Source organism: Pseudorasbora parva, chromosome 9 (genome assembly GCF_024679245.1).
Source record: "Pseudorasbora parva isolate DD20220531a chromosome 9, ASM2467924v1, whole genome shotgun sequence".
NCBI classification, from domain to species: domain Eukaryota; kingdom Metazoa; phylum Chordata; class Actinopteri; order Cypriniformes; family Gobionidae; genus Pseudorasbora; species Pseudorasbora parva.
In genome coordinates, this window is record NC_090180.1 from 10,704,700 (window position 1) to 10,712,169 (window position 7,470).

The 7,470-nt window shown below is 35.4% G+C and overlaps 1 long non-coding RNA gene across 1 annotated transcript; it reads right to left on the reverse strand.

The window, feature by feature from the left end:
* Nucleotides 1–1,144: 1,144 nt before the first annotated feature.
* On the reverse strand, nt 1,145–3,528 carry LOC137089498 (uncharacterized). Its single transcript, XR_010907692.1, has 3 exons — nt 3,390–3,528; nt 1,677–1,764; nt 1,145–1,580 (listed from the first exon to the last, which is right to left on the reverse strand). It is a non-coding gene; the product is annotated as an uncharacterized lncRNA (long non-coding RNA).
* Nucleotides 3,529–7,470: the final 3,942 nt, after the last annotated feature.

Sequence of the window (7,470 nt, forward strand, 5' to 3'; positions counted from 1 at the left end):
TCTCAAGGGACTTTCCAGGAAGAAAATGTTTAATTTTAGAAAGGGGATGGAGCTTGTAGAAGCTAGAGGCAGCAACAGAGGAGTTAGCTGACTGTCAAGAAGGACACCAAGGTTCAGTACAGAGTCTGAAATAAAAGGTAACAGACTTCCTAAAATTTTGAGTTTAGAGTTATTAAACTTAAAATTGTCAGATGTGCAGTTAAATCAAAGGCAATAGTTCCTATTACTTGGCATAAAAGAAAAAAAAAACATTTTCTAAATACCTGTAGATCTTATTGTGAATAATTAATCTGTGCATGATTCGTTTTTTATTTTATTTATTTTTTGACCTTGTAATGTTTAATCAAAATGTCAGAACAGTGAAAATGATAAAGTCACAGGTCTTCTTCAGTCAGCAGGGGCTTCTCAATTAGAAGGTTGAATCCTAAATCTACGACCTTCCTTATCCGGTCCTTCTGAGGCTTCTTAGTCCTTCTCAGCATTAGATGGTAGAATGAGACGTCTAGTAAGTGCACATGGCTATGTCAGGTTCTTGCCCATGCAGGTGTCTTGTTCCTTACTTAGTATGGAGAATTGAACCCGTAACCTACAAGTCTGACTCTATAACCATTTGGCCAGACTGCCCAAAGTTACTTTCAGAAATAATACAATACAGTGAATACTGCACAGCAAAAAACATGTTGGGAGATTTATCACCACGGGTGTTAAAATTATCACTTTCCGGGTGAACATACAGGTCCATCTTTGCTAGTGTTAAAACAACACTGATGAAAGTGTTCGTTATACAAACACTGTGTTAGTGTTTCTTTTTAGTCACTCAAGGTGTTGAGAAATGTATTACTCATAAGTGTACATTTAACACTTTATGGTGATTAATCTCACACACCCAGTGTATTTAATGTTTATTTAATGTAAATACTTAAATACTAAAATGGCACTGTGAATGAAATTTAAAACAATTTATATATATTATTTTATTTTTTCCCCAAAAAAATCAAGTGACTACAAATTTATTTGAATATTTATTGAAATTGTAATATATCAATTCCATTACATTTATGTATTTGGCAGACACTTTTATCCAATGCGACTTACACTGCATTCAATACCATTTTTAATTAAAAAAAAAAACATTTTTGTCAGTTCTTGCTTTCGCCGGGAATCGCTACAGTAAAGCCATTGTTGTCACACATACAATTGAATAAAACAATTTCTTGTTATACTCCAATGCTATAATATCTTACCATGATAAATCTCTACTGCGTTTCAAACAAGATTAAACAAAGAAACATTCCTCAAGTAATGTTTTAATTGAAAATACAAAAATTCAACATTGTATATATTAAATCAACCTTAATGTTAAAAAACTGTCTGGTTTGTAATTCATTCTGATAAAAAATACTATTCCTTTATAAATTAATACATTTACATTTGTCAGATGATTTTATCCAAAGCGACTTACATTGCATTCAATGTACGCATTTTTACATTTTGTCAGTTCTTGCTTTCCCAATTCATCGATCCCACGATCTTGGCGTTGATAGCGCTCCTCAAAATGATCCAAACACATAGTATCGTTCCTGTTAAAGAGACAAATTTGGTTAAAACAAACACATTAAAAAAAATCTAAGATATAAAGTTTCAAACATCTTCAATCAACAAGCAGAGATACTTACATAGCCTGTCTTCCTTTCAGGATCGTTTAGGTTTGTAGAGTAAAAATGCCAAGGGCATACATAGATTGTGGCCTTAAGTGGTTTCCTTCTGCAATAATAAACAATATTCCATGAAACAAAAATCCTCCAAAGCAGAAAGCAAACTAAAAGACTCAAAATAATCAGGTCACTTTGTGTTTTACTTCAGGTTATTTTTATACCAATACCATAGACTGTAAAAAAATATGGACGTAGCGTCCGTGACGTCACCCATAGGATTCTGATAAGCCGTTCTGAAGCTGAAAGTATGGGCGAGCTGGGCGTTGCCATCTTGTGAGCGAGTCATCGCGTGTCACTCCCGGATAACAGAAAATGGGCAAAAAGGCGGGATGTGCGCGGAGCTGAGGTGACGCAATAACTATAGACGGCGGATAAATGGCTATCCACTTGTAACCACGCCCTTAATTATGCAGAACCTTAAGGCTTTATATAACGTAAACGAATGAGTTATAAAAAAATTCACCCCCCTCAGAGTTGTCATGAAGATCAACATTAGCCTTATAAACCAAAACCACAATTTGTACCAGGCTGTAAACATGTTTTTTTCTGCTTTAAAGTTGAGAATTTTAACATGGGGCTCAATGAGATTCTGCTCCCTTCTGGAGCCTGTCCCTAGTGGCCAGTTGAGGAATTGCAGTTTATATTACTTCCGTATTGGCTTCAAGAGAAATCGCGGGAGGTTGCCGCTTGACCAATACATAGCAAGAAAACGTTATATTCAAAACATAAGCACTACTGTTACAGATTTACAATGCTACAACTAGAAAAGGCTAGAACTAAGTTGTACAGAAAAAATCGCGCATGGAAGGGCACTAATGCATGTCTGCTCAACTAATACAAAATAAGACGAAAAATGTCAAATAGTATGAGTGTGCAATGTCGTGCAAACAGCGTATCATATGCACGCCAAAATGAGTTTTGGCGTATACATTCCACGACATTGCACACTCGTACTCGATCTTGAGTTTCTATATATTGACTGAAGCAGTTCATGAAGAAAAGCGTGTCCTACGATGTTTTCGACAGAGCGCTGTACAGAATGGTCGGCGTATGTTATCAAAGTACCACGAGAAGATTGCTAGAACACAGAGCATTTCACTCGCAAAATGTTGCAGGCCGATCAGTATGCGCAGCGCCGACAATGATGGACCGTGCTATCCGTGGGTGCTCGGCCAGGGATCGAGCCCCGGCGTCAGAAAAGAAAAAAAAATTAAGAGCAATTAATTCATTCGATTAACGTCTGCTTTCTCATTTGAATGACATTTCAAAACACCAGAATTAACTCGTAGTTACGGGGTGAAAGATATAAACGGTCTTATAAAGGTTGGAAGCCCTAAAGATTTAACGTTATGCCAAATGAGAAGAAATAACTATCCAAGTCCAGAGAGTTAAAAAATGACACATAATGTTAATGCTGCTACATTATTACAAAATTAGTACAACGAAATTAAGTCACTTACGTAAATCTCGTCCTCCATTAACGAATTTAGAGTGTTAGTGGGGGTTATTCAGTTATGTTAAACTGAATGGCGGATCAAAAGCGCGCTAAATTTAAACTGAGGTAAAAAAATAAAAATAAAAAAACGCTAACAGAGTTAAGTCAACCACATCGGCTACGTTATACAAGCTCATTAATAAATCACAAGTTGATAAGATAATAATACTATACTATACCTTGTCCTTGTAACCGTTGTGTGTGCAGGGAAATCCATAAAGATGGAGAGACCGAAGGATGAGCTGGGAAATTTAAAATGCTCTGCACATGCGCAGATGTTGATTGTTAACACCCAAAGGAAACACTGTGCTTTATCACCCAAAGGAAACACTTTGCTTTATCACTAAACAAGTGATAAAGCATATAATATTTGTAAATTAACACCAGATTTTATCACTAGATGCCCAACACCAGGTTTTTATCCCTCAGTAATTTGCTGTGTGTCCGTGGTCTACAAGTGGTTTAGATTTTGGATAGTTTGGCATTAAGTGATCATAGCAAAACAACAGAAAACATAACACCTTCATCTCTAAATTTGTTTTTGTAAGGTACAAAACCCTAAGGTACAAAACCGAAAAAGTACTAATATGTACCTTTAAAGTACTACTATATACCTTTAAGGTACTAATTTGCACTCTTAAAGTAATGATATGTACCTTCTAAGGTAATATGTACCATTTAGGGGTGAGTAAGGTACAAAGATCTACGTTTTCACTTTTGTACCTTAAGGTACCGCCCCAATGACAGCACTGTACCTATTTTTGACAGCTGCCCTAATGACAAGATATCATAAGGCAGGGGTTGTCAAACTGGGGTCTGGGGACCACCAGGGGTCCTCCAGAAGGTTCTAAGGGGTCCACAGAAATTTGTGAAAGTTGCAATTATTGTGAAAGTTGCTTATACAAATCATTTTTAATTTAAAAATGTTCTTTTTCAGGTTTATACATCCAACATTAGCCAATTTAAGTTGGGAAACAATATGTTGTATTTATAATGTCACACTTATATGTATCTAACAGTTTAAATGTTTTTTCCTTATATACAAATATACGGTATAGATGGATTTTAGGAAGGGGGTCCCACATAACAGGTTCAACATATTTGGGGGTCCTTGGCATCATAACGTTTAAAAACCCCTGCCATAAGGTACATAATTCAATGTGTTGACAATTTCCACTGAAGCAGGATGACAGGGCAGGACATATCAAACAGCTCCTCCCCCCTTTTTTAAATAGCCAATAACATTTAGTAATCACAGCTCGGCCAGAGCCGTTGAGCCTAATCTCTAACCATTTCGCCATCTGATCTTCTCTATTTCGCTTTAAAATATAGCATTCTGTGCAGAATTCAAATGGATCTGATGCATTGTCTGGTCTTTGCCAATTCCCGCATATGATCCGCTCTCTGCTTGTGTCTCTGGACCGGAGCAGCTGTGACAACCAGACTTCATTCATCACATTGCAAAATCCCCCTACTGCATTATATGCCATTCACCATATAGAAAATAGTAAATGTGAACAAGTGACCGATTTTATCCGCAGATTCAGCATCAATTTATCATGTAGGGGTGTGCTTCTATATAGAACATTTGATTGGACAGGAAACCTGATGAGAAGCTGAAGAAAAGGGTAATGTCATCATTGATCATTTGATTTCACCCTGCAGCTCAGTCTGGAAACCTGTACATTCATTTCTACTACTTCTGTTACAGATTGGCGGGAACCAATCACAGACTGGCTTATCGGTCAGGGTATATTCTGGCAAACCGTTTGCCAATCACGTCTAGCAATAGGCAAAGCAAACAGTTGTACACGCCGTATACGAACACATGATGGATAACTCGGCAAGCAAATCATTCGTTTACTTTTTCCCAGCGCGATTATTGATGAAGGAATTAAGTATAAGAGAATGAAGCAGCAAGAGGCGTGGTCAACAGTTAATAATTTCAAAGTTAAAGTTCGTAACTCAGCAATATACCATTATGCCACCTGAGCACGTGCAGCTGTAGCAAAGTATTATTGAAAGTATTAATTAAAATAAATAAATAACATTGAAGAATATTCTGTTTACTCCATTTATGACCATTTTTAAATGCCCATACTTTATTTAAACAAAATTATTTTATTCAAGTAACCTAGAGGTTTTAATGAATATGTAGCTATCTATCTATAAAAATAGGATATTTGTTATGTACAACTTTCTTATTGAATTATTGAAATATATATATATATATATATATATATATATATATATATATATATATATATATATATATATATATATATATATATATATATATATATATATATAGCTAGCTACAACAGAGTGCAACAGTTTGTTCTGGAAGTAAAAACTAATTTTCTCCATAGGGAAATAGATTTTTAATAATATATTTGAAGCCTTTAAAGATAGGTCTGCTGTGGTATTTGCTCCTGCCGAAGCAATCAGTTTACATTACAACAGTAAAATATGCAGAAAATTAGAAATTCAATGCAACAAAATAGCTCTTTAGATCTGCTCTCTCCCATGAAGCAATGCAAATAACAATTGTAATGTTTAGGTGCATATTATATATATATATATATATGTGTGTGTGTGTGTGTGTGTGTGTGTGTGTGTGTGTGTGTGTGTGTGTGTGTGTGTGTGTGTGTGTGTGTGTGTGTGTGTGTGTGTGTGTGTGTGTGTGTCTTTTTGTCTTTCAAATACATTTTTTGTCATTTGTATTGTGATTCACATCGTAGCTGTTAGCCTGCTTCATGTCTTATAATGGTTAGTTATTATTTATTTTTTAATGAGTGGAAAAAACACTTCCAGAAACCAGCATTTTTGAAAAAGGAGGTGGGCACTAATATAACTAAAAGTATTATACATTTTGAAATAAAAGTATTAACATGCGACTTTGTCTTCTGTGCTAGTTCTCTTAGTTCTCTCACAAATTAAATCCAAAAACATTAGTTATTTTTATTGGTACTATTTTCACAAATAAGGTGTGCATTTTCAAAACTCTCTCAAAAATCCAAACTGGTCGCATTTGTTACACAGCTAGTCATTCTTTCAAAACCTGATCTTATGCTTACTTTCAGTTGCACATATTTTCAGTTCACATTATCATTGTTTCAAACACAAGATTATTGTAATATGTAATAACATTTGGTTTAATCACCGAAACACAATGGTATGATCAATGTGCATTTAACAATCAGCACATTCAACAGCATACAATGCAAGATACATGTTTCAAATCACCCTTGTTGCTGAATTATCTACAGTAACGCAGGCTACAGATGCCACATAAGAAAATATGCTTACATTACCTAACTTATGGAACTGAATCCATAATATTTGTAATAGTATCTATTCAGTGTGTTATCAAAAGGTGTGATAAAGTTATGACACAGCCATGAGGTCCTGGGCTATAGAACAGAGTTTGCTGCCAATAGAGTAAATGTTCTCACTGTGCCATATGACTGAATCTACTGTAGTTGAGCTTTATAAGTGTGAGTTACAGTAATGTGGCAGCCTCTACCATGGAAATTGTTTACAGTATCACATAGCATACATACTGTAATGTAAAATACTGTATCTGATTCCATCTGTCTTATCCATCCCTTATACTCTATTCTGCATGTTCACTCACACATACCGACTCGGTGAACGTGATTTTGCCAAGTAAGATGCGTTCCTGGATCAACATCCTTTGTTGATCCTGGATCAACATTTAATTAACCAAACACAAGCCTCTGATGTCATCAGTGTGTGCCAAAATCACGTTCACCTACAGACTCATACCCACATGCCTGGTTCACTATCTCTCTGGGTATACATAGGCATGATTGTTCCTATGTATATCCTCTCCCCTTACACTAAACCTACCATCACACAAAACTTTCTGCATTTTTACATAAAAATAAATAAAAAATAAATAAATGAATTCCGTATGATTTATAAGCTTGTTTCCTCATGGGGACCGAAGAATGTCCCCGCAAGGACAAGGATTTAGGATATTGCCGTCTTTATAGGGACATTTTGTCCCCATAATGTAGAGTTTACCAGGCCACACACACACTTTGAACATAGTGGTTATAATCTGAAATAAATAGCTTAATCGAAATAATCGAATAATCAAAAATGTACACCTTGCTTGTGAAAATAGTACCAAAGTGAATAAAAAAAAACTGTAATGTGTCCACAAATCCCTTTTCCCCTTAATTAACAAAAACCAATTCAACATAATACAATGTCATAGATTACTATTTTCCA